The 27,132-nt window shown below is 38.3% G+C and overlaps 1 pseudogene; it reads left to right on the top strand.

Annotated features, from left to right (window-relative positions):
* LOC121400789 overlaps positions 1-27,132 on the top strand; it is a 191,765-nt pseudogene that overhangs the window by 101,039 nt on the left and 63,594 nt on the right.

Raw genomic sequence — 27,132 nt, 5'->3', positions numbered from 1 at the left:
GGGTTAAAAATAAAGTTAGAAATGTATTGGCATTCTGATTCTTCCATGTCAACTCCACCAATTATATCACTTGTGTCAATTCTAAGGTTTACATTTTCAGTTATTGCTATGACTTTGGGATAAAAAAAATGTATAAAAATAGAATATAATTTTTGAGCTGTTTGATTAAACCAATTAATATCATTGATCCATCATTGATCCTATGTAACTATGAAATACCTGTAGATGGTGAATGGAAACAGTATTTTATCATCTTTTGATTTTATCATGATGACATTAACTTAATATTTTCATTACTTGGGAATTCAGTTCTTTGAATCCCTTAGAAAGTACTTTATTTAATATGGTCAGTCAGTGCAGCATCTTGGATATATTACATTTATGACTAAAATACTGATACAAGGCCAGATTCATGCTGTGATAATTGTGTGCAGCTGCTGACCATTTCTCACTTTCATGTAATGAGCCATTTTATTTGCCCTGGAGATGTTTAGCGAAGTATTTGGGAATACACTTGTTAAACAAAGCTTTTAACAAGAGACTGAAAAAAGCTTTTCTGCAAAAGTAATAATGGGAATCAAAAATATGTCAAATGGCATCTTTGCTTTGAATGCAAAGAGCTGAACTGACTTCTCGTCATAGAGAAATTGTGATTCAGTTCATACTTAGTAACATAATCAGGACAGTAATAGTAGACAGGGCTCTAGAAGAAACAAAAATGTTATTTTAAGGAGCTGTACAAGTTTAGGAAGCAATAGTGATGTTTATCTGGTGTTTTTGTACATACATTTTGGAATAAATATACCAATTCATTGCTTTGTGTTATTTTAGTACTAGTAATAGACTGAGCAGAGCAAATAGTGTATTGATGCTTGGGAATCAATCACTAATATTGTTATCACCCCACTATCAAAAACATGGACTCAAGTACAGTGGGTTGATGGGGGGGGATGATTATGTAATATAAGGTTTGCTACAGTTCTTACATATAGAAGCCAATGAGAAGACATAATTTCCTGAGCAAGTTGCTTTGGGTTATTGAACCAAGTTCAGCTTGATTTTTATAAGGTTTTTAGTCATTTTTTGCAGGAGGAAATATTTTGCAGCTTTTTTTATCACTTTTACAAGGGTTATGTATTATGCATTTATGTCTGGTAATTGTTTACTTGTACTTTGTCAATAGTATACAAGAAAAATAATATTTGTAGTAATTTTGCATAGACATATTGGCTGTGGGTTTAGATGCAAGTATGAGTAAGAGTGAAAAATGGTTAAAGGGGAATTATTGTGAAAATTAAAAATTAATATAAGCGTCAGCATACTGAAATAAGAAGTTTTCTAAATATTATTTGTTAAAAATTCTGTACCGTTTCTGAAATAATCAAGTTTATCTTCACTATCCCTCTCTTAGCATCTGTTTGTCTTCATTCTCTCTTCATGCAGGAGTTGGGTGTCAGATATTTATTGACAGATAGATCCAATATATCTTATAGGGTGGTCTTTTTGCCTAGAAGATGTATTAGAGCTCACTCTATTAAAATCACCAGACATCATGTCTCTCTACATGCAGAATTTGTGCAAACGCAGTTATTTTGTTAGCTTTTCTTTGTACTGGAATCAGTTATTTGATTGAGCTCTGATACATCTGCTAGGAAAAGAAGCCCCCCTATAAGATATATTGAATCTAACCATTAATGAATATCTGACACCCAACTGCTGCATGAAGACAGAATAAAGAGAAATAGATGCTGAGAGAGGAATAGTGAAGAAAAACTTGATTATTTCAGAAACTATGCAGAATATATTTAATTGATTGTATTTACAAACTTTATTTTTTCAGTATGATGAAGCTTATATTAAATTTTCACAATAGTTCCCCTTTAAATCACATATGGGGTTACATAATAAAAGGTGCAACTTTTGCTACAGGTTTAATCACCTTTAGTAGCCAATGAGCTGATAACATTTACTAGTCATCTGTTTTAAAGCAAATTGGTTGCTATAGTTTACTGCACCTGGGCAAACTTTGCCCCTTTTATTATAAATTTTCCCAAATCACCTGTCTCTTATGCAAAATTTCTAATCTGCCCACGGATAGTTATTTTATGTTAGAGGCTTTCCACGTTCTCCTTATGAATGCAATAAGCACTTTTCATTCCCTGTGTGAGGTTACAAACTGTGCTGAAAGAGAGAACCATAAAACTCCAACCTTTCAAGTATTGTAATGTTCTACCAGTTTGCTGGCAGGGAAGCCTATGATGTATTGCATTCATTATCAGCAACAGGGGATAAATAAAAATAACTGCGACCCGACATACTGTGCTTCAATTAAAATAATAAGTAACACGCAGTAAGGATTAATGCCTAAGTTTTCCTTTGAAGACCAAACTTGTCAATTTGCTCACATTTATGAATATTCTCAGATCTCGTGCGTATAACTAATGTTTTAAATATTCCATTGCCTGGCTTTGCTGAAAATAGCACTTGCACTCTGCTTCCACTCCACTTGTCCTTTTGGTGCAGTCGTCTCGATGTCTATTCCTTATCAACAGAAAATTAGTAGAATATGTCTTTGTGCTCCTTTATTTATTTTGTTCTAATGTGTTAAAGGGATATACATTCTTGGGGAACCATACTGTAACAGAGAGTCAATACTAATGTATATTCATGTACATATGGAAAGATTTTAGATTTCTCCCTTACATATAGGAGGAGGAACATCTGGGGCTTGTTTAAAATTGTTATGTTTTGAGTGATTTCTGCAACATGTGACAGTTGTTTTGGCTCCAAGGGAAAAATATAAAAAAATGAGTCCCAGGTAGAACATTGCTTCTTGGAACTCAGAGAAGAAAAACAAAGAATCTTGCTTATGGTAAGACATTATAAAATTGCAGCCACAGAAGGATGGAGCATCTAATACAAAAGGTGTTACGTGAGCAGATTAGATAGAGTGAAAGCGCACACAGTGGTTTTGCATAATGAGGTGTGCCAAATCCCTCTGGAGGTTGTTAAAACAGACAGACAGCCTGTGGTAAACAAGGAAGGTAGACTTTAAAAGCAGATGGCTTTGAAAACCTGACAAATGTTATACCTAAAAAATCTGTTATTCTGGGACAAGGCTCCTTTTTTTTCTCTCCCTCCTTCCTTGCATACATAATTTAAACTTGGATTTCAGATAATACAGTTTTGTTTATAATTAAACATTGGTTGTACAGCTGATTGCAACCATATTGAAGGATGAAATAGAGAAACGCCTAAACAGTTTCATCAATACATAATTCACACTGAATACTACAAACTGGCCATTATATGTTGGCTTTTTTCCATAATGGCTCAAGGTTTTTAGCATTGCCACAAGAAGGAATGTGTATGCTCATCTGGTCATCTTTGTCTGCATTATGAGTATGGACCAAGTGCAGTTTTGAAACAATTGGCCATTATTTTACCCACTATGCAGTGTTTATTCACAAGATTCCACACAATTGCTGTCGCCAGGGGGAGAGTACCTAATGCATTAAGGTTCACGCAATGCATTGAATTGTGAAGTAATTATTTCTAAATAAAATAAATTAATGTTGTACCGTTTAAGATATAATCAAGTTACCCTTCACTCACCCCCTCTGAGCAACCTGTGTCACCTTATGTTATAGGTGGAGTCAGTTTTTGATTAACAGTTAGGCCTAATACATCCTTTGGAGGGGGGGGGTAGCGCCCTTTACCTAGAAAGATGTATTCGAGTTCAAAATAACTGGTGGATGATGGACTGATGGAAATCCTGTTTCTTTGAGTGCAGGGCATGTTGCAGAGTATTTTTGTTTCCTTTTGTTTGTGCTGGAGTTGGTTTTTTGAGTTAGCTCTAAAAACCATGTGCTGAGAAAGGGAGTCCCCTAAAACACATGGACCTACCTGTCAATCAAAATCTGATCCAGATCTCAGCATAAAGAGAGACAGCTCGCTGATACTGAGATACTGAATTGTAACTTGATTATGTCTTAAATGGTACAGAATTTTTTCAAGTCACTGATTGGTGAGTGCCTTGTAACCAATCAGTGGAAACCAGGAGAGCTGAAAAGCAGGAAGTTGGGGTCTGTTCTGTTATGTTACACATCCAGTCAGTCCAGTCTTTATACATTAAGTTTTTGACTAACTATATTGAAAACATGTTTTTTTTTACACTGAAGTCTTGCTGGCATCATTTCTGGGGTTCAGCTTGAGAGGGATGTGTGTGCAGGTAGTAGAATGAGTATTGTTGTGCCTAGCACAACAATATGGAAGTGCAAAGAGCACATGTTGATACAATTACCTTTAATGAATTGGGATTATTGACTCAACTGCCTGTCGCTAGTTTAGCTCCCTGCTACTGCACTTGCAGTCATAATGACTCTTTACTTTTTTTTAGCAAAAAATGACACATTTATATTTATAAATATTTGTGGGAGTTTTCCTGTTGAGTACAAAGGTAATTGTGTCTGACTATATACTGTATGCCTTTACATATGGTATTGGCCATATAGCAAAAACTGAACTTTACTGCAGTAAAAAAACTACTGAGACGGATACGGAAGATGCAAAAACCTCTATTCCTGACTACCTGACAAGCCAGTCAGCTAACTCCAACAATGAAACATAGAAAGGATATTATGTAAATGACAAATGCTACTGTAGGTTGTCATGTGTACTCTATAATTAAATTCAGTACTTAAAGGCAAGGATACTATAATAAGTCATAATTATAATTATGACTATAATTATAAGTAATTAATACAGTTTCTGGTTTGTAGGAGCCCAACTGAAACAAATCATGAGTCCAATAAAAACCCACTGTATAATGAGGATTATAAACCTGAGAGGGCCTTTCAGTGGATGGCTGATTCATTTTGACTGTGCTCACACCAACCAGGAATTAGCATGCAACTTTACTTTCATTTTTTTGCTTTGACCTGTTTTGTGCAAGATATAACAAAAAACATAATTGGCAAATAGTAAGTACAGCACAAACCCTATCAACCTAACACTGAAAAAATAGTTATATGGCTCTATATGGCAGCTTGGTTTTTGTATCACATGGTTGTTGGATACCTCATACTAATGGTCTCATGATATCATACAAAGTTGCCTATAGGGCACTTTTGTAGGGGCACATTAATAATCCCAGGTCATAGTGTTATGCTTTCATTCCTCCATGCCAAGTCATTTATATCATTTTCAATCATTAGATTTTGAGGAGAGAAGGGACATTAACAAGTAGTGGCCAAGGCTTTTGACAAATTAATGTGACTGGCACAGTCTTTTAATTAATCGGTTATATCAAAATGATAATCAGCAATATGGCTCATAATAAGCAGCTGGCATAGGGAGCAAGTCTGTCTTCACTTACAAATATTTTTTTTAAAAAAAACTCCAGCACACCTGTGTTTAATTGTGCAAAGCCAAACAAGAATGTTTCAGGGGCGGACCCCTTCGTCAATTAAACACAGGTGCTGCTCTCCTAAACTCTACAGCACTGGGCCAGGTGTGCATATGTGTATCATTAAGGGCAGTGACATGTGACACTTGCTCATAAATAATCGTAGGTGACAAATCTCCCCGTGTGCCACTGCCCTAAGTATGTTTCACTTATCTTATGCCCATGTGCCATCATTGTGAGCCACTTAAAGATAGTTATGTGCATATTCAGAATATGGATTTATCAGTTATTTGTATCATTCATTGCAATGGCTTTTACAGAGCACAATGGGAATACGTGGCTAAATAAAATTTGAAGCCTTCTTTTATATAAGCTAAAGTTTTCTACACTAGAGGGCAGTAATGTAACATATATACATTTATGATCCAAAAACATGTATAAAATGAATGGATTTGGATTTCTCAACTCCAAGTGATCCCACTTTTGACATCAATTGATAACACGTCACTTACAAAGCTAGGGCAATAGATTTACAGGTGTGAGGTGAAACCTGTGTTTCCTTTGTGCAGCTTTATCCCATATCCTTTATAATTTGATAAGCTATTAACATTTTAGCTTTAATTTTAACCCCAAGTAATTAAGATTTCAAGTTACAAAGAAAATAAAAAAAAACTTAATCTGTGCAGTGTTTTGTAAAAATGAATCATTACTCCCTCTTTCTCACAGTTCCCCAATTAGTTCCTTTTTTAGTATAGTTATCCTATGGATTTATCTGAACTGACAAATACAGAAAGAGCAGCTATGATTTGTGGGTCTGGTATACACATCCACATCTCTCAGGCAGAGCTAGCCACTGACTCCAAACTGACAAAAATTTTCCTGGGCACCTTCTAGCCAGATATACGGCCTTCATCAAGGGGAGAACCATACATATAGATTTCCACTAGGCCAGCGTAGCAATCTGGTATCCTTGTGTAGGTTAGTAGGATACTCTTTTTGGTGTAGTATAACATTTGTAGATAGCCTCTAGTACTACTTGAGGATAAGTGGTTCTGAATGGTCTATTAGACACAGCTCTCGGTAGTATATATTTGGGAAACCATTGTTCTCTGTGGAAGTATAAGTACAGTAAATCTTTCTATGGATGTAGTTAATTGCCTTGAAAGTGAATTGAGAATCCCAGTTGGCTAAATAATAACGGCAGTCATTAAGTACACAGTGGGTATGGGAATAACAATGATACCCACATATTTATAGGCTGGTTGAACTGCCTTTTTGTTCTTCATACTCAGGTTAAACAACTAGAATTCAAAGAAAAGGACTATGTTGAGGTCAGCAGCAAATTATCCAACAGTGATTGTATTTTTTTGTTTCTGTGTTCAAACTCTTGCTTTACAGTCACATATCTGGCAAATCCTGTAGGATTTAATATTTAATTTGCAAATTTATTTTAACCTGAAACAGAATTTCCCCCTCAGTAAGCTTGGTGATAACAATATGCTGAAAGTGATTAACTGTATCTTTGCATTGTTTATTCATCTAGCAACAAGGCTATTTGTTTATAGACGAGCAAACACAATACAGCGCTAACTTTTGCTAGATTTTCATCAGAAATGATTTATGGGCTTTCTGTATTTGCTGTTTTAATTACCATATGAATGTAAAGTGACATTAGGTAATTAGCTGCACTATAATTGTAAGCCGGGAAACATTAATCTAAACTGCTACAGTGGTTTCTGTGGGTGTCTAAGAGCAAAGCACTTGTGTAATATATAATAAAATGACGGCTTTGAAAGGAAGGAGTTGACACAAGCACAGATTTATCTGCTTCAAGAGTTCCTTTGTGTATTTTATAATATTAACCCATCTAAAGCAGGTGTAATTGAATAAAGCTGAAAGCTAAATGTAGTGATAAAACGCACACAAATTATTTTTAAAATCATTTTAATTAAGATAGGGTCACACATATTAAACGGGACCTAAAATTTGTATAAAAGTCCTTTTCAATTTAAACATGAACCTATATATATATATATATATATATATATATAGACAATTACAAGAGTCCTCAGCACTCAACCCATTATCAATATAATTAAGACAGAGACATTTGTGCATACTGCTACTAAAAAATGCCTCACCCTTTAAACAAAACAGGGATTGTTTGTCCATATATTGCAATATATTTAAGCTGGCCAACTACGTCAAAGTCATCCCATATCTGGCCAGTCCTACGCTCAATTTTATCTGATTCATTAAGAATTCTATAGTTTCATTATACATTTTATAAAAGGGACGAATATGTTTTACCTGCAACTTACGAGCTGCTTTCAAAGTAAAACTCCCAAACTTGGCTGCCCTTTTATTAGACACCAGTGGGATCACCTGACTATAGTTGGAGAGGGTGGGAGCTACAACATGGAGCTGGTCACTGCTCCTGTATAACTATAGCAAACAAGGGAAAGTTGTGCTCACCACTAGTTTTTAAAACCATTAGGCGGGGGTGCAATGAGGCTGTGACCACAAAATACATATAGACAATTACAAGAGTGCTCAGCACTCAACCCCATTATCAATATATTTAAGACAGAGACATTTTGTGCATACTGCTACTGAAAAATGCCTTACCCTTTAAGCAAAACAGGGATTGTTTGTCCATATATTGCAATATATTTAAGCTGGCCAACTACGTCAAAGTCATCCCATATCTGGCCAGTCCTATGCTCAATTTTCATCTGATATATATATATTTTATTAAAACATCCACACCTTTAATAAACTCATTTAAAAGTCTCCGCTGTCAATCATATATTGCCTGCCCCCCTTCTATGCCTTAGGTACGAAGTTTATTTTGCTTGAGTAACATCATAAAATAGGATTTGGAATCATTTCTTCAAGTAACAGGTTCCCGTTAAGAAGACTGTCATATTTGACTTGAATATAACTTGAATTTAATTAAAAAAAAACTTGTTTTTAGTTTTTTCCTCTGAAAAAAAACTTGAATGTCAGGACGACTGCAGACATCACCAAATTGATCCCTGGACCTCTCCCATTGACTTATACAGCAATTCAACAGCTTTAATGTGACGACTAGTCGAATTTGAGTTCTCAAAGGCAAGAGTTTGATAAATTTCGAAATTTGAATTAAAATTCTAATTAAAGCTCAAATCGCGTTTGGATAATTCACAATTTGAATTTGAGAGTTTTGACCAAAAAAAATTTAGAAAATTTGAATTGGAATCTTCACTTCGACCCTTAATAAATCTGCCCCCTGAATAATTCAATTTGTCAGCCAGACTCACCATCACATTAGAGTTATGATGTTTTGAGGATTTTATTTGAATGATCAATTCCAGAATAAGGAACTGGATCTAACAAAGACCCATTTCACTGCATGTACAGTGTCATTAGACAACACAGAATTGCTTGGGGACAGAATCTCTCCATATACATTATTTCACTTTCCAAGACTTCTCATTATAGTCTTTCATATGTTTTCATAAACAATTTACCTCCCTTCTAGAGAAGCACCATATTTCTGAGGTTTCTGTTTAACAGCTAATGCTAAAGCCATTCTTTAGTCAGTCATATATTTATTCAGATGTGCTCAGGGGTCAAAAAGCCCTGTATTAACCTAAAGTGTTCATTGCAGGACTCTCTTGCTGCTCATGCCTTGTGTGTCAAAGGGTGTGCAAGATGCCCACACAATGCCCACATGCTGCCTGTAGTTTCTGTAATCGGACTGTAGGTAAGGCAGTAGTGTAGGTAGGTTTCTCATACACATATTTCATTCTTCATATTTTGTTTAAACTGTCCTAAATATTACAAAAAAATCCCAGTATATCACAATCAAAAGTACCTGTACTAATACTGTATAATTCCATGGAAAATTTGCTGAAGGCAATGCTTTCCAAATAAACTGTTCTATATAAGCTCTCCGAGATCACACAATTATGTTCAGATTTCTTTTACTTTCATCTCATTTGATTGCCTCCCAGGAACACTAAAAATGGGATAATCACTCTGTACCTAGAATTGCTACTCCATTAAAGAAACGTGTGCTTTCTTTGGAGAGGCATATGCCTCTCTATAAAGTTAATTTATGATTGTGGCAATATAAAAGCTATTTGGGGATATTTTTTTAATTGAATTAGCTAGTTGTTGTATAAAATCAGATGGGCTTGCACCGGACAAGAAAAACGCCTACTCTACAATTATTACAGGTGCATCTTTACTCGTGTTTTTGGTTTAACTTGATTTATGCAGCAAAACAATGACAAAGATGTTAACTGCTAACTGTTAATCAAAGAACAGTTACAGTATTTACTACTTTTATTCATTTATATTTCTGGAAAAAAAACCTTATGCATATCCAAATTAGCAGCTGATTATATTCTCTTTTGGCCAAATCTTTTGTGGTAGGTTCCTGACTATATCCTAAAACTGTGGCTTTAGGTCATTCCTAGGTAAAGGTTGATGCTATTCACATACATGCACACTTTTACTACAACTGGGCACATTTGCCCTGGTGCAATAATTCATAAAAGCTTATCAGTACTTTGCTTTCATTATTCTACCTCCAGTAAACAAATAAAAAGCTAATTCTGATCTTTTGCTTTATGTGTTCATGGGGGTTATTTATCCAAATCAGAAAAGGTCTCACTATTTTCTGAAAACTATTCTGACCAAAGCCGCATGGACTTTCCCCCCTATTTTTTATGTGTTCATGGGGGTTATTTATCCAAATCAGAAAAGGTCTCACTATTTTCTGAAAACTATTCTGACCAAAGCCGCATGGACTTTCCCCCCTATTTATCAATACATTTTCACAATTTTTTCTTCTGTGGAAAAAGTCACAATAAAATCGTAAAAAAAAAAAAATCTGAATCCTGTGTTTTTTTTCCGATTTTGCACCCACAACTCAGAAAAAAAATCCAAAAAATCTATAAATTAATAAAGCTCGAAAAATCTAAAATGGTCCACTTCAAGAAACATGAATGTTAATATCTTTAGCCTAAACACATGGGCCGATATTAATGAAACAGTCCCTAATGGGCTGCTTTAAGAAAAATCATTGGGGATCAATCTATTTTGATAGATTAATAAATATTTTGGGATTTATCATACTAAATTACAAATTAAAGTTTTTTCTGATCAGTCTATTCTGAATTGACATGGAAGTTATCTATTTTCCAGAAAGCATTAATTTGATAAATAGAGATCTATATTGATATGTATTGACTGAATAGTAAAAACATTTGCAAAAAATGATCATAGTCCGTTGCCAAGTTCTCTTGGCTGCTCTGGGATAATGAACCCTGAAGCTCAGACAATGATATCAATAGAAATCAATATTTATTGATTTAATTAATGGCCTCTATCAAAGTCAAATGCCTACAAATCTTGCAGGAATCCAATTTGCAACCCTTAAAGCCCTTTCACATTCCAGTAGCCAACCCATCTTCCCTGGGTTTTAATCACATACAAAGGGCTAAGCCTGCAGCATGAGCTACAGTATAAGGGGTACAAATATGCTCCTTGATAAAAAGTGGAATATTAAAGGAAGGGTACAATAAAGGCATGTTAACAGCTATGAATAAAACATGATAATATTAAAAAGGCAAGTAAGAAGAAAATGGAAATATGGAACTGAACGGTGATGTTATTTTATTACCTGTTTCTAATGTTAGTTGTTGTACCATAAACAATTACATTTTTAGGGTGTGATATGCTCTAAAGGTGAATGCTGTATTTATTCTGCAGTTTCTACAGAGGAGAAAATTACTAATGTCTAGAGTGTTTCTTTACAAAAGTATAGAAACACAATTGTGTACATTACACTGTGTATTTCCCAGCAGAAAAAGTGAACGACAAGCCAACTAATCCATAGTTTGAACTAATCCTGCTGCTTTCTATGCTGTGCTTCCCACATCTATTCTGCCAGCTCCCCAAGGACTGGATTTCAGCAGCTCTATGGGAGAACACTACCCAGGTCTGCCTTCCAATCAGATTAGCTGATGGATCAATTAACCAGGACAGTTTACCATAGAATGTTTTAGTAAGTATTCTCAGTATCAAATACATTGCTAAATAAAGTTTTTTTTATCATTGATAAATGCTTTTGCTTGTCTACCATTAACTAAGGGTTAGTAGGAATGGGAACTGTCATTACAATATGATTACAAGAAAGATGTGTATTTTCTTAAAGGGGCGGTTCACCTTTAAGTAAACAATGTATGTAATAGAATGGACATTTGTAAGCAACTTTTCTATTGGTTTTTATTATTTATTTTTTTATAGTTATATAATCAAATAACTATTTATAAATAATTCTTCTTCTTCTGACTCCTTCCAGCTTTCAGATGGGCATCGCTGACTCCATCTAAAAGCAAATGCTCTGTAAGGCTACACACTTATTATTATTACTGCTACTTTTTATTTCTCATCTTCTATAAGGTCCTCCCTCTCCTATTCATATTGCAGTCTCCTATTTAAATGAATGCATGATTGCTAATTTGGACCCTAGCTACCAGATTGTTTATAATGCAAATCGAAGAGCTGCTAAATACAAAGCTAAATAACACAAAACCCCTAAGTAATGAAAAATGAAAAACAATTGCAAATTGTCTCAGAATATTACTATCTACATCATACTAAAAGTCAACTCAAAGGTGACAACCCCTTTAACTGTATTAAATATTGGTCGATGCCTTAGATCTTGAAAATTGTTTTTAATATAAATGTAATATATGGTGAAGAAGACATATAAGAATGGGGCAATTATATTGTTTTGTTCATGGTACAAAATGGATGAGGTACATGTTGAATTTACCACAATGCTGTGTTTTTGCTTGCAGACCAGACCAAACCATGTATTCCAATATACATTTGTTCTTGGTCTATTCAAAATATGGAAAACACTCCATTAACAATGTATTTTAATACTGTCCAGAAATATTAGAGCTGTGAACTGTGATTCCCAGGAAGTTATTGTGCCCCAATTCAATACCAATAACTTCTATATGGATCAACATTTTAAAATAAATTCAATACACCACTTTTAGAGCAGTTAGTTATAATATAAATCTGTTGATGATTGGATCTAGGGATTATTTTATACTGTGCTTCACAATCTTCATTCAAACTCATTTTCAGATGAATAAAACACTTGGGACTCTCTAGCTGGATATCTCTGTATTAAATGTAATTGTTGGAGGAATGCCTTTATTGATATGTTTCATACATTTCTAGGTGCCTGCTTCCAGAGGACAGTATCCAAGCATGTGCTCTATTGCTCTTATGTGCGCATGCAACTATATAATAAGATATTCTCACGGAGGAGGGACTGACCTTTTCGGCTCGTGGTACTGTACTTTGCCTCCTTGTTGATATTTTGGTTCATTTATTTCACATTAGAAGAACTGCATATACTGTAAACATTTCATTAATGAGTCCTTTTAGGAATAATGAAATAACTAGCATTGTATTAACATATATTGGTTGTGTAGTAAGATTGTTTGCATAGTATTGCCTGGCAAAAATAAGGCTCCTTCAAACTTATTCTATTAAAAACGTAAAATATAATTAATATTTGATTATTTTTTATTTAAAGTAGAATGTGCCTTAGTCATATTATTTCTGTTATATTGTACATCTGGCTCATTTAATTGTTTGTCTGAAATATTGAATATTAACTGTGATTAATTAAATATCCTCATGGCATTTGGTGCTGATTTTTGTGTCTGATCACTAAATAACTTTCTCATAGGTATTATGTCCAGTTTTCTCCTGCAATTTGGTCTTCAGAAATGTTGCAGTGATTAAATTGCTGAACTCTACTACAATCCTGTATGTTTGAGAACAAAGAGGCTAATAGATTCACAAACCAAGGTTTTACCATGCTTTACAGATGTGTTCATTATACTTATGTTACAAGTGGAGATGTATTTAAATGGAAGAACAATGTCTCTAATTTTATCCCACAATCATGGATGCCTCAAGAAAGATGGAATGAGTTAATGGCTTTATCTCTTGTCAGTGAGAAATGTTATTCTAATGCATACTTCCATGATTATTCATGGCTATTTTAAATATGGCAATGCATGGTATATTTCCATGTTTTTCTTTTACACCTTCATAAATATGCCTGTAACTTGTTGGAGCTAGAAAAAGGGCCTTTAAGAAATGCCTATATTTTATTCTGATAAATACAGGAATAACAAAAATCTAGATGAAATAACTGTATTGTCCAAGTACACTTTACAATCCTAATGGATTAATTTATCATGCATACCTAGAGATGTTTAAGTGGCATCTTTCAGAGGAGGATAGTAGGAGGGTCTGGGTCACACTTGCTTGAAGAGCTTTCTGCCCCTTTAGACTTAAATGAGCATTGGATCATTCACCGACCATGTTAACTGCTCCACTTCAAAAGATAATCATTGGAAAGGGCCCTTCTGTTTCCTTCATATTGACGACATCAACAACAATCCTGTAACTGCCATTTTATAGTATAGTTGCATCACATTTTGTTCACAACATTTGATAGTGCTGTGTGCATTTCTTTTATATATGAGATTAAAAATATTTAGGGACTTTGTTTTTTCTTCCATAGCTCTTAAATTTAAAATCCATGTAGTCAGGGAGTGTGGTCATTAAAAGCAATGGTGAGAAATAAGATGCATTCTGGCTGCACGCAATGTTTCTCTGGTGTCATGACCCAAATGTTAAGAAGATAAATGTCACGGCCGGCACCCAACACCAGAACAAGTGCTCGAATCCTGGGTCTGAGCTAAGCTTCACCAGTGGTGTGACCACCTTTGAGCTTCGGGAGGAGCCCTCAGCCTAATCGGGTGCCACCTGGTCTTACGAGAGGTTCAAGCAAGTGTTCTGGCAGGCAATGGGGCACGGCTGGTAGCTAGAGTCTTTGGGACCGAGGATCACGGTAACAGACAAGGATAAGGCAGAAGGATCGTCAGACAGGCTGGGTCGTGGCAGGCAGAAAGCAAGGGTCGTCAGGCAGGCAAGGGTCAAAACCGGGTATCAAGCAGGAAGGGTACAAGCAGAAGAGTAGTCGGATATCAGGCACTGGTCAGGATACAGAATTCGGGATGGTCAAGGTACAGGCTGGGTCAAACACGGATAATCAGATTCAAACAGACAAAATAGCACAAGGCTTCAGAACAGAGCACCAGAAACAAGTTCTATCACGGGCAGTTTGCTGGGAGTGGAAGTGGCCTATTTATACCTTGTTTGGACGCAAAGGTTTTCGCGCCAAAATCGGCGCACACGCGTCCGGATCGACGCGCGCGCATCCGCGTCAATAAAGGAAACGAGACGCGGGCGCGCGCGTCCTAAGGAGGCAAGATGGTGGAACCACGAGGCGGGCGTCCCCGCGACCGACTTACAGCACCCCCAATCCCAGGTAAGACAGATTTCCTTACATTACCCCCCTCTCTAGGGGGGGACACCGGACCCCCAGGCTTCCCAGGAAACTTTAAATGGAACTGCTTCCTAAGACGATCAGCCTTGATGTCATCAACTGAGACCCAGGAGTTCTCCTCAGGACCGAATCCCTTCCACCTAGTGAGGTATTGGAGTTTGTTATGTACCATTCGGGAATCAAGGAACTCCTGGATCTCAAATTCAGGCTGACCGTCAACTTGCACTGGAGGGGGAACAGAAGTAAGGCGAGTATTAGCGGCAGGTTTAAGCAAAGAAACATGAAAAGAATCAGAAATCTTGAAATTAACAGGCAATTTAAGGCGAACAGACGAAGGGTTGATAACAGTAGTGATGGGGTAAGGACCAATGAAACGGGGACCCAGCTTAAGGGAAGGAACCTTTAACTTGATGTTTTTGGTAGAGAGCCACACCAAGTCTCCCACTTTATACTGGGGTGCTTCTCTACGTCTTTTATCAGCGGCCCTTTTCTGAGCAGAAGTAGCAGTAGACAAAGAATCATGTACCTGGGACCAAATCATGGAAAATTGTTCGACAGAGGAATTAGCGGAAGGGACAGAAGAACCAGAATTAGAGAAGGAAAAAGCTTTTGGGTGTAACCCATTAACAATAAAAAACGGAGACTCCCCAGTGGAGGAGTGAGTAGCGTTATTGTAGGCAAATTCTGCCCAGGGTAGCAGTTCTGCCCAGGAAGATTGATTTTCGGACACATAACATCTTAAAAATTGCTCTAAAGACTGGTTCACTCTCTCGGTTTGCCCATTGGTTTGTGGGTGATAGGCGGTTGAAAAAGAAAGATCGATCCCCACTAACGAGCAAAATGCGCGCCAGAACTTAGAGACAAATTGAACACCTCTGTCTGAAACAATATTACTGGGAAAACCATGCAACTTAAATATATGTTGAATAAAAGTTCAGACAAAGTTGTGGCAGATGGGAGGTGAGGAAGAGCAATAAAATGACCCATCTTACTGAATCTATCCACCACCACCCAAATTACTGTTTTCCCCTGGGACACAGGCAACTCCACAATAAAATCCATAGAAAGATGGGTCCATGGTCTTTCAGGAATAGGGAGGGGAATCAGTAACCCTTGGGACAAATTTCTAGAAGTCTTGGAGCGTTGGCAGACAGGACAAGAATCCACAAAAGATTTAACATCTTGTTTACAGGTCGGCCACCAAGCACTTCGAGTAAGTAATGAAATAGTTTTACTTACACCAGGATGTCCTGCCATCTTGGAATCATGAACCTCTCTTAGAACCTGTTCTCTAAGATCTTCAGGAACAAATAATCTCCCAACAGGAGTGTTAGAGGGAGCGTCTGTCTGAACAGGGGATAACAAAGAAGAGAGATCAGATTCCAAAGTAGCCACAATGACTTCACCCGGAATAATTGTACTACAGTCATCAGTTTCAGAATATATTGAGTCAAAGCTTCTGGAAAGAGCATCTGCCTTGACGTTCTTTGTACCAGGCCTAAACGTCAAGGTAAAGTTAAACCTAGAAAAGAACAAAGCCCACCTTGCCTGTCTGGGATTTAGACGCTTTGCTGACTCAATATACAACAGATTTTTATGGTCAGTGTAGACCGTAACCTGGTGTTTAGCCCCTTCTAGTAGATGCCGCCATTCCTCAAAGGCCCACTTGACAGCTAATAGTTCTCTATTCCCTATGTCATAATTTGCCTCTGCAGGAAGAAATTTTCTAGAGAAAAATGCACAGGGGTGTAACTTATTAGTTATCGGGTGCCTTTGAGAGAGAATTGCCCCTGCTCCCACCTCAGAAGCATCTACCTCGACTATAAAAGGTAGTGTTGTATCAGGATGGCGGAGGATTGGGGCAGAACTAAACTCCCTTTTGAGGAACTCGAAAGCTTGGATAGCTTCCGGAGGCCACATACTGGGGTCAGCACCTTTCTTAGTAAGATTTGTGATAGGAGCCACAATAAGAGAAAAATTTTTAATGAATTGCCTATAATAGTTGGCAAAACCTAGGAACCTTTGGGTTGCACGTAAAGAATAAGGTTGGGTCCACTCCAGGACAGCTCTTACCTTGTCTGGATCCATTTCGAGACCCTTGGAAGAAATATTAAATCCCAAGAACTGTACGGAAGCAACCTCAAAAGTACACTTCTCCAATTTTGCATACAGGTTATTAGCTCTAAGCCTACGCAATACCTCACAAACATGAAGACGATGATCAGACAGATTGGCAGAGAAGATGAGGATGTCATCTAGGTAGACCACTACGTATATCCCCAGCAGGTCCCGAAAGATGTCATTGACAAACTCCTGAAACACTGCTGGGGCGTTACATAGACCAAACGGCATAACAAGGTACTCGTAGTGGCCATCCCTAGTATTAAAAGCCGTTTTCCACTCATCCCCCTCCCTGATCCGAATGAGGTTATAGGCACCCCTCAAGTCAAGCTTGGAGTAGATCTTAGCATCCTTGACCTGGTCAAATAGTTCGGAGATTAATGGTAAGGGGTAGCGGTTTTTTACAGTGATTTTATTAAGCCCCCTATAATCAATACAGGGGCGTAAACCACCGTCTTTCTTACCCACAAAAAAGAACCCTGCCCCCGCAGGGGAACAAGAGGGCCTAATGAAGCCCCTGTCAAGATTTTCTTGTATATACTCTTTCATTGCCTGGGCTTCGGGCAATGAAAGAGGGTAGGTTCTACCACGTGGAGGAGTTGACCCAGGAACTAAATCAATAGGGCAGTCATACTGCCGATGCGGAGGTAAGGTCTCAGCTGCTCTTTTAGAGAAAACATCAGAGAAAACAGAATATGCTGTGGGTAACCCCTCAAGAGAAGTAGTGGCTACTACAGAGGGAAAACAAACCCCACTACATCCTGTACCCCATTGAGTCACCCCCTTAGAAACCCAGTCTATCAGAGGGTTATGCCTCTGGAGCCATGGTAAACCAAGAATAAGAGGAGAGGAAGCTCCCTCAATGAGGTATAGAGCTATCTCCTCACAGTGTAGATTATTTGCACACATGGAAAGATTTGTGGTCTTTTGGGAAACCACCCCTGATCCCAAGGGTCTTTTATCGACAGCCAGAATTCTCATGGGAGGATTGAGGGCAACCAAAGGAATTTTATTTTTAGCAGCGAATGCTGCGTCCAAGAAATTACCCTCCGCCCCAGAATCAATGAAGGCTGACAATTTAACAGTGCCCGTAGGCCAGGTTAATTTAACAGATAATAGGACCTTGGAGGCAGATTGGGGAGAGGAAACGCCTGCACCCAAATGGAGCTCCCCTTCTCCATTTAGGCTAGGGCGTTTCCCGGCCTCTTGAAACACTGATTGAGGAAGTGACCCTATTCCCCACAATACAAACACAACCCAAGAGACCGCCTCCGTGCCTTTTCCTCAGGAGTAAGGTGAAAAATGCCCAGCTGCATAGGCTCCTCCTGAGGTTGAGACACAGAGGGGTTTGACAACTTAGCACTAAAATTATGCTTATACACAGAAGAAGTACCCTGTTCCTCCCGATTTTCCCTCTGTCTCCTATCTATCTGGATAACCAGAGACATAAGGTCATCCAGACTGGTAGATAGGGGGTAATTGACCAGGCTGTCTTTGACAGATTTGGCTAGACCGATGCGAAACTGGCTCCTTAGAGCTGCATCGTTCCAACCAGTTTCCACCACCCACCTACGAAACTCTGTGCAGTAAATCTCCACCTCCCGTTTACCCTGGCGTAGTTTGCGAATCGCGGAATCGGCCGAAGAGGCGCGATCCGGGTCATCGTAAAGAATGGCCATAGAGCGGAAGAAAATATCTAAAGAGTAACGGGCAGGGTCAGTGGCTGGCAATCTAAGTGCCCAGACTTGGGGGTCACCCACTAATAGGGTCATTACGAACCTGACCTTTTCCTCGTCAGAGGGAAATGAGTGGGGGAAAAAGCTGAGGTACAGCTTACAGGCCTCTTGAAAAACAAAAAACTGGGTTCTGTCCCCACCAAACTTGGCAGGAAATGCAATCTTGGGTTCCTGAGGTCTGAATACAGCACCCCTATCAGGCAGGGAACCCACAGAAGGAGTAGGAACAGAACTGGCTGGCTGCTGCGAGGGTTCCAGCTGGCGTGTTAGGTTATGGAACCCCTGGAGCAAATAGTTCTGCTTTTGCTCCTGCTCCTCCATACGTTGCAGTAGAGTAGTTAGCAACAGCTCGGAAGAAGATGGAAGTGGAGCAGCGGCAGCAGCTTCGGTGTGATCGTCGTCCTCCATGGCCCGTGATAATGTCACGGCCGGCACCCAACACCAGAACAAGTGCTCGAATCCTGGGTCTGAGCTAAGCTTCACCAGTGGTGTGACCACCTTTGAGCTTCGGGAGGAGCCCTCAGCCTAATCGGGTGCCACCTGGTCTTACGAGAGGTTCAAGCAAGTGTTCTGGCAGGCAATGGGGCACGGCTGGTAGCTAGAGTCTTTGGGACCGAGGATCACGGTAACAGACAAGGATAAGGCAGAAGGATCGTCAGACAGGCTGGGTCGTGGCAGGCAGAAAGCAAGGGTCGTCAGGCAGGCAAGGGTCAAAACCGGGTATCAAGCAGGAAGGGTACAAGCAGAAGAGTAGTCGGATATCAGGCACTGGTCAGGATACAGAATTCGGGATGGTCAAGGTACAGGCTGGGTCAAACACGGATAATCAGATTCAAACAGACAAAATAGCACAATGCTTCAGAACAGAGCACCAGAAACAAGTTCTATCACGGGCAGTTTGCTGGGAGTGGAAGTGGCCTATTTATACCTTGTTTGGACGCAAAGGTTTTCGCGCCAAAATCGGCGCACACGCGTCAGGATCGACGCGCGCGCGTCCGCGTCAATAAAGGAAACGAGACGCGGGCGCGCGCGTCCTAAGGAGGCAAGATGGTGGAACCACGAGGCGGGCGTCCCCGCGGCCGGCGTGGCGGGCGTCCCCGCGGCCGACTTACAGCACCCCCAATCCCAGGTAAGACAGATTTCCTTACAATAAAGCTCATCCTTAAACCCGCCATAGATGTTAGGATTTTTAAAAGATCTTTTCGTTATCATTAGACCAAGTTTATCTTGAGGAATAGGGAAAAAAGAAGATGCACTCATCCGGTTTAAAACGGTGAACTCAAGGTACCTCCAATGCTTTATTGGTGCAGAAAAATCAAACGTTTCTGGGGCTTCCCGCCCCCTTCGTCAGTGAAGAAATACACACAAGTTTATCTTGAAATGAAATGTATCAATTAAAAAGACCATTTCAAGCAAATGTTGTCTAGTTGAAGCCAGGAAAACTGAGGGTAGCTGCCTGCTTGGCCCTGCAAACTATTGGACAATGTGTAAGTTTTATTTCTATGTTACACTGGTGTTAGCTTTTTTCCTACTCTTAACACAGTTCCACTGTATGCAGGGGTTGCCATGACAACCAGTGGTTTTTTATTTATTTTTTTTGCGCCATTCACTTCTGAGGGAGGGTATTGTGTTGGTCACAGTCTGGTTTTTTTTATCTTTGAGAAAGAGCATAACTGGTGTTTGGAACAGTGGATTTTTTCAATAAATCTTGATTTTTTCCACAAGTATTCCCATTGATTGTGGTACTATGTTACTTTCACCTCAAGATGAAGAGTGGACTAGATAGCAGCACATACAGACATTTTGGCACTAATGTTAGCAGTTTGGCCAGTGATCTTGTGTATGATGATTTTATTCCTGGAATTGCTGATATTGCAAGTAAGTAGGGATGGGCGAATTTGACCCGTTAGGCCAAAAAAATTTTTTTTGACACACGCCGTCATACAAGTCTATGGGCATCATTTCTGTGGTGAAACAAGGCAAAAAATTTGCCCATCCCTACAAGTAAGTTACTAATCTGCATTTTATATACTGTACCTACTGCAAACTATATATATATTTTTATGTCTGGATATAATAATATGGTCATTTTCTCTCAAAGACCTTCAAAAATATAATGTCCAGGGTTCCCCAACCTCTTTTACATGTGAGCCACATTCAAATGTATAATGTGTCGGGGAGCAACACAAACATGGAAAAAGTCCCCGGGGTTCCAAACAAGTGCTGTGATTGGCTATTTGGTAGACACTGTGTGGCTTGCATCAAACAGGAGGTTCTGTTTGGTAGTACACCTGTTTTTTATGCAACCAAAACTTGCCTCCACAACTGATTTGCGGCCCCTGGGAGCAACATCCAGGGGTTGGTAAGCAACATGTTGCTCAAAAGCAAATGGTTGGGGATCACTGATCATATACCTTTTTTAACAGTGTCAGCCCTCCAGGTTTCTGTTGAATGAGAAGTACTACTTATACAATGATTACATTTGCTTTTCACTCGTTTGGCCAATTTGCATCACTGGTTTACTGTTGAAAATTAGAGTTTAGTCACTGGCAGGCAACTGGTAAAGGAGAACATTTCCTCGCAGCTTTCTTCCATAGGTTAAAATAAAATGACATGTTCTAATAATTAGTTTGAACTTGCAAATGCAAACTTTCAGTTTATTACTAAAAAAAAAAAACAACATTTCAAAAGAGATTTACAAAAAGTCTTACCACAATACCCCGCTCTTTTTTTTACCCTAATCAGTCCCAAAAAGGCTATACTGTATATTTGTACTTTCAAACACCTGATTTGGCCTATTTACCAAACACTGGGTAAAGTTCCACCTGTGCAGTAACTTATATGAAGCAGTGAAAGGCTTCATATAATTATTGATGAAATAAGCAGTTTTAAAAAAACACCAACCCTGCATGACCCCCTAGAAATATTCCTGCAACCATTTTACCAGCTTCTGTTCCCAGTTCCTTTATCATTGTTTATGTAAATATTATTATATCAAATGGTCAGCTACTGAACTGTATAATTATGTATGCCATATAATATAAATACCACCTCATTTTTATACTTCATATCAGAAAAAATAGCCTGAACGAGTTAAAGTGATCTGGAGCTTTATAGAAGGCTGGTATTTGATTTCATAAATATGGATTTATCTTTTTATTAATCTCGTTCAGAATCAACAGAAATATATATGAGGTAATTTACCACCTACTGCTGCACTCCAGTTTCAATATAATATCCCTACAGAGTTTCAAAATAGATGTGGCATTTGCTGCACTGAAAATATGATTTTTACTGATGTTTTTAAACATATTTTTTTTTCCACTTTAGCCTGGAACAGAGCTTAAGGAAATACTTTAGCAATCACATATGTTAATGACCAGAATACTTTTTTTTACTTTTTTTCCTGGAGATTTATAAATGTAATTAAAGGAGCATATTTATGACAAGGTGAAGAGTAAAGATGCCAGAATTTCCTCCATGATTCACTGGCTACTACATAAGGAAAAAAAAAAATCTTGCAAACACTTGAAAGCTAATAACAAAAAGCAGGAAAACAATAATAATTTGTCTTGTCCAGGATGGATATTGTTTTCAAAATTCTGTGAATATAAATGTTTTTTGAAATCCATTTTTTATTTCAATTTGGAATGAAATTAGGGGTTTCAAATAACCCCTTTCCTCAGCTGTATTTTAGTGAGTAACAGGGGTACAGCCTGGGGAGAATTGTGTATAAGGACAGACTAAAACACAGCTACAAAATGGAGAGTGGGGGATCAAGGACAGGGAATGTGAAAATACTGTATGTGCATGTACAAAGACTCCTATGTTACTCTGCAAGTTCTTTATACTAAGGGGCGATTACTGCCCACATCTCCTTGTTAAAGAAGATATAATGCCATCATTACAATTAAGTGTAATACTTACCTTGCTATTTTGTTTTAGGTTTACTGTTATTTGTAATCATTTGAGATCAAATTCCGATACTGCCGACAATTCAACGCACATCAAAGTCAATGGACGTGCTTAATTGACGCCGGCAGCGGAATTGTCGATGGTGAAAATTCGCTGGGGAATTTTTCACTGCAATCTCGCGAATAGATAATGGATCCCATACCTGTATCTAAAAATAAATATATATATATGTGTATATGTGTTTTTGTTTTTTCAGAGCTGGAAGAAGATGGTGTTTTAGTCATTATGCCTTGTAAGAATATTAACAGCCCTTCTTATGGGGGTGCTGTAAGCATGAACCAAAAACATCTATCTGTAATGATGCCAATGTAAGGCACAACAACCTTATCACCACGATTCTCCCTAGGAACAAAGCTTAGTCCATTTTACTAATAAATGATAGATGGAAAGTAATGGAAGGAAAATATTAAATGACTAAGTTAAAGAATATCTTTTGATTTTTGAGAGTTAGGGGCACATTTACTAAGGGTCGAATATCGAGGGTTAATTAACCCTCGATATTCGACCAGGAACTAAAATCGTTCAACTTCGAATATCGAAGTCGAACGATTTAGCGCTAATACTTCGATCGAACGATTATTCGTTCGATCGAACGATTAAATCCTTCGAATCGAACGATTCGAAGGATTTTAATTCATCGATCGAACGAATATCCTTCGATCCAAAAAACATAGGCAAGCCTATGGGGACCTTCCCCATAGGCTAACATTGAGTTCGGTAGCTTTTAGCTGCCGAACTAGGGGGTCGAAGTTTTTCTTAAAGAGACAGTACTTCGATTATCGAACGATCGAATAGTCGAACGATTTTTAGTTCGAATCGTTCGATTCGAAGTCGTAGTCGAAGGTCGAACTAGCCCATTCGATGGTCGAAGTAGCCAAAAAAACACTTCGAAATTCGAAGTTTTTTTTATTCGAATCCTTCACTCGAGCTTTGTAAATGTGCCCCTAAGTGTTTGGTATACACATCTAAAAAAGAAGGCATACATTTTGGATAATATTAACAGGGCAAAGCACAGCCAGTCCTACCAAATGCCAAACCAATGCAAAACAGTCTTCCCAATGTTATGAGCTACTGCTCAGCAAACCTTGCATTTTCCAGTTGCTAAGCCAGCCAGCTCTAATAAGCATGCCACTGAGCTCTTACAATATGAAGGTATCAAGATAGAATTATGAAAATGTAGGGCCCTATAGGGATACAGGCCCTATAGAGTTAATCTTTTCACCATTTCCTTGGGTTATTGGGTAGAATCCCTGTTACAGAATAACCTTTACAGTGATAGGCTGAGAGATTTGATGACACTGCTCTGACTCACTGCTATATAGTGTGTGCAGGGAGTGGCCTCTTCCTCTTTTGCCTCTGGATGTGCTCAGGGGGACTGAGTGCAATAGGCCCAGAAGAAGGCATGTGTCCAAGTCGGGGGCCAGGAAATCCCGTGAATGATGAACAGATATACTAGGGCAGACTTGTCATAGTCTCTCTAGGAGAGAAAGGCAGATAGGATAGAGAGAAAGGGCAGCTGAAGCTCCAACAAGGATTTGCAGAAAGGGAGTAGCTTCCCAGAGGCTCTGTGTGTTGCCTCCAGTCAGGGACCTCAGTGAAGAGGGACTGTAGGGTAGAAGCTGCTTTCCTGACAACTTCCAGGAGGGAAAGGTTGTACTGCATTTGCCTGTGTACTCTCTGTGTGAGCCTGCCTGTGATCTGTGTGAACTCTCAATATGATGTTTTCCTCAACTCCTGCGTGAGTACTGAAACCTGTGGTCATTTGCCCTTTTTGGCATAATAAACCGTTCCTGATTGTAAAGAACCTCCTGGCGCCCAAGTTGTTTTTGTGTGCACAGTAGCCTGGGGGGGATGTAGTTACACTACACCATAGAGGGAACACTTCCACTTAGCGAAGGCCCTGCCCTGGGTGTAAGTCGCTTGTAACCCATGCTCTAGTGTTCTAGCTGGTGAATTAACCCCGAGTGGCCCAAATAGGTGTTACAAAAGTCTTGTATAACCATAAAATACACAATGGACTTGAATAACCTGTAAATTATATCCTTATCATACACAAAAGCCATGAATATCTTGTAAATTATATCCTTATAAACGGTGAGTTCTGATGTCATTTCTGTCACATGACTCACTGAAACTCGTGTATTATAATAAATAAAGTACCCACAGTTGCAAAATATGAGGATATTAGAGGTTACCTCGGAGTTCCATGACAGTATAAAAACACTTGGCCTTCGGCCTCGAGTTTTTATATGGTCATGAAACTCCTCGGTAACTTATAATATTCTTATAATTTACAAGAGGGGGTACTTTATTCACTATATAAACAGTGCTTAGTTACAGTATGTTTTCAGTTATAATTGGTGCTTCGTGATGTAATTTCTGTCACATGACTTCCTTCAGAGTTGTGCCTTTATATGGTAGTCCCTGTTACTGCATGGTCGTGGAGAGCTCAACCTGTAAAGTATTCACTTTTGAAAGTACTGCTTTACCAGAAGACTCCTTTGCACTGGATCAAGAGTCAGTACAGAAACCTCCAGAAGCACACCATTTAGTTGCTCAGTGAAAAAGGGGATTTATGTAGCCCATGAACATTTGCAAAAAGGCCAACATTTCAGACCCTTTTTCAAGTCTAATAAGCCCTCAGTGACTTTTAATATCCTTATATTTGCCAATAGTGGGTACATTATTCATTATATATTCCAATATGGTTTATTTAAGAATGCAAGCAAAAGTATAAAGCACAAAAACATGTCGTACACTACATGAAATCAGGTTTTACTATACTTAGAAGGAGGAGCTTTGGTGAATAAAGTGTAAAGTACAGGGTGCATCTGATGTAAAAGAGCCCTGGAATTAACTCCTGCCTTGAGGAGGTGTTTACAAGAGCTGACTTTGAATGTTTTGCCTGAGCATGCAACTCCAGTGCACCTTATGAATCATGTGCTAACACTTATTTTTGAGCAAAAGCAACAGAGATGAGGCAATTGACATGAGTTTGTGCCAGAATAATGCAAAACTTGTTTGTGATTTTCTTAAGCAGAACCTAATCTGTATCTGTGTTGATTGCTAATATATTGATATATTGTGTACTTTTTTGCGCCTAGTAGATTGCACTTGTGTTTTTAAATATGCCCTTGTATCTCTGAGATAATCTTTTTAATCTATCTCTCTATAGATATATTTGAACACTCATATATATCTATAAGGCATATTATATTTCTACTGATCAAATTATCAGGCATACAGTATTCATTAAGTTGCTTTTAAATGATTCATTTCATTCCTGTGAATCATTGCAGAAGCAGCAGTGGATATAAATGTGCTTCTCTTGGCTGCAAACTGGGGAAAGAGCATGATGCAATGCTCCCTGTTTATCTCAAGTGTCTTGTACCATTTATTTTTTTTGCTTTGTATCCCATGGCAGTATCTGCTGCTTTACACAATGTGCACTTGATTGAGATAACAAGATCAGACAAATAAGCCTGCGAAAATGTTTGTGCTTGTCAGTCCCTTCTAAAAAAAATGGTTCAAACAATATTGTTTGTCTTGCACAGAACTTTATCTGTGTAATGTAAATGCTGAGAGTAAAGTGAATCTAGAATTTATTTCTGACTTTCCTTGTCCTTTAAAGAGACAGTTTACACTCCTTGAACATACTTTTTGCTTGTTTTAATTAAGAAATATCTAAGGTTTTTCTTTTTCCTGACACTAAACAAAAGAATATGAAGCCAGTTTTATTTTAGTACTTCCTGTTCCACAGAACCTTAGAGGAGCAGATAAAACAAATTACCAGTCCATTTATAAGCCCCGGATAATGAGCTGCTAAAAAGCTGATGATTAGAGAAAAGAGGCGTTTGTTTGTTCAAACGCTGAGAGGGAAAAAGAGGAATTTTAATAAAAATATCAAAACTATATGACAACATGTCATTCAACACAAGTCCTATTTATAGTGCTTATTTTTATCAAAGGTTTTTTTAGGTGTATGCTGCCCCTTTAGTCAGTGGAGAGGGACACAAATGGTTTCTGTCATTTCTTTGCTTGCAGAAATACACATCATGAAGATGGGCGTTTCATTCTGCGCTCCCCTGCTGGCAGTTTTTCTATGTTCCACTGCAGGGAAGCCACAGTGGGACGCAGGGAAACTGACTGCAGGGCAAAACACAAACCTGTATGAGGCCACAGAGAAATTGTATTATTTGATATTAGCCTAATTGTTCAGGAAAATATCTCATTATTATGTTTTTTTCATCACTCTGAACTTTTGAATAAGTATTTTCTTATTACTCCCAGAATGTTTTTATCACAACATATCAGGGATCATTTACTACTATAAGACCACAAAGGGACACAAATTATATATTGTATAGAATGGGATTACAGAGCAACGGTTTTAGATAGTGAATGGTCGAAGTCAAATTTTTAAAGAGAAAGTACATGATAAATTTGGATTT

The sequence above is a fragment of the Xenopus laevis genome, chromosome 2S (assembly GCF_017654675.1).
Source record: "Xenopus laevis strain J_2021 chromosome 2S, Xenopus_laevis_v10.1, whole genome shotgun sequence".
NCBI lineage: Eukaryota > Metazoa > Chordata > Amphibia > Anura > Pipidae > Xenopus > Xenopus laevis.
The sequence above is the reverse complement of the archived record's forward strand: the minus strand, read 5'-3'. Positions and strand labels throughout refer to the sequence as shown.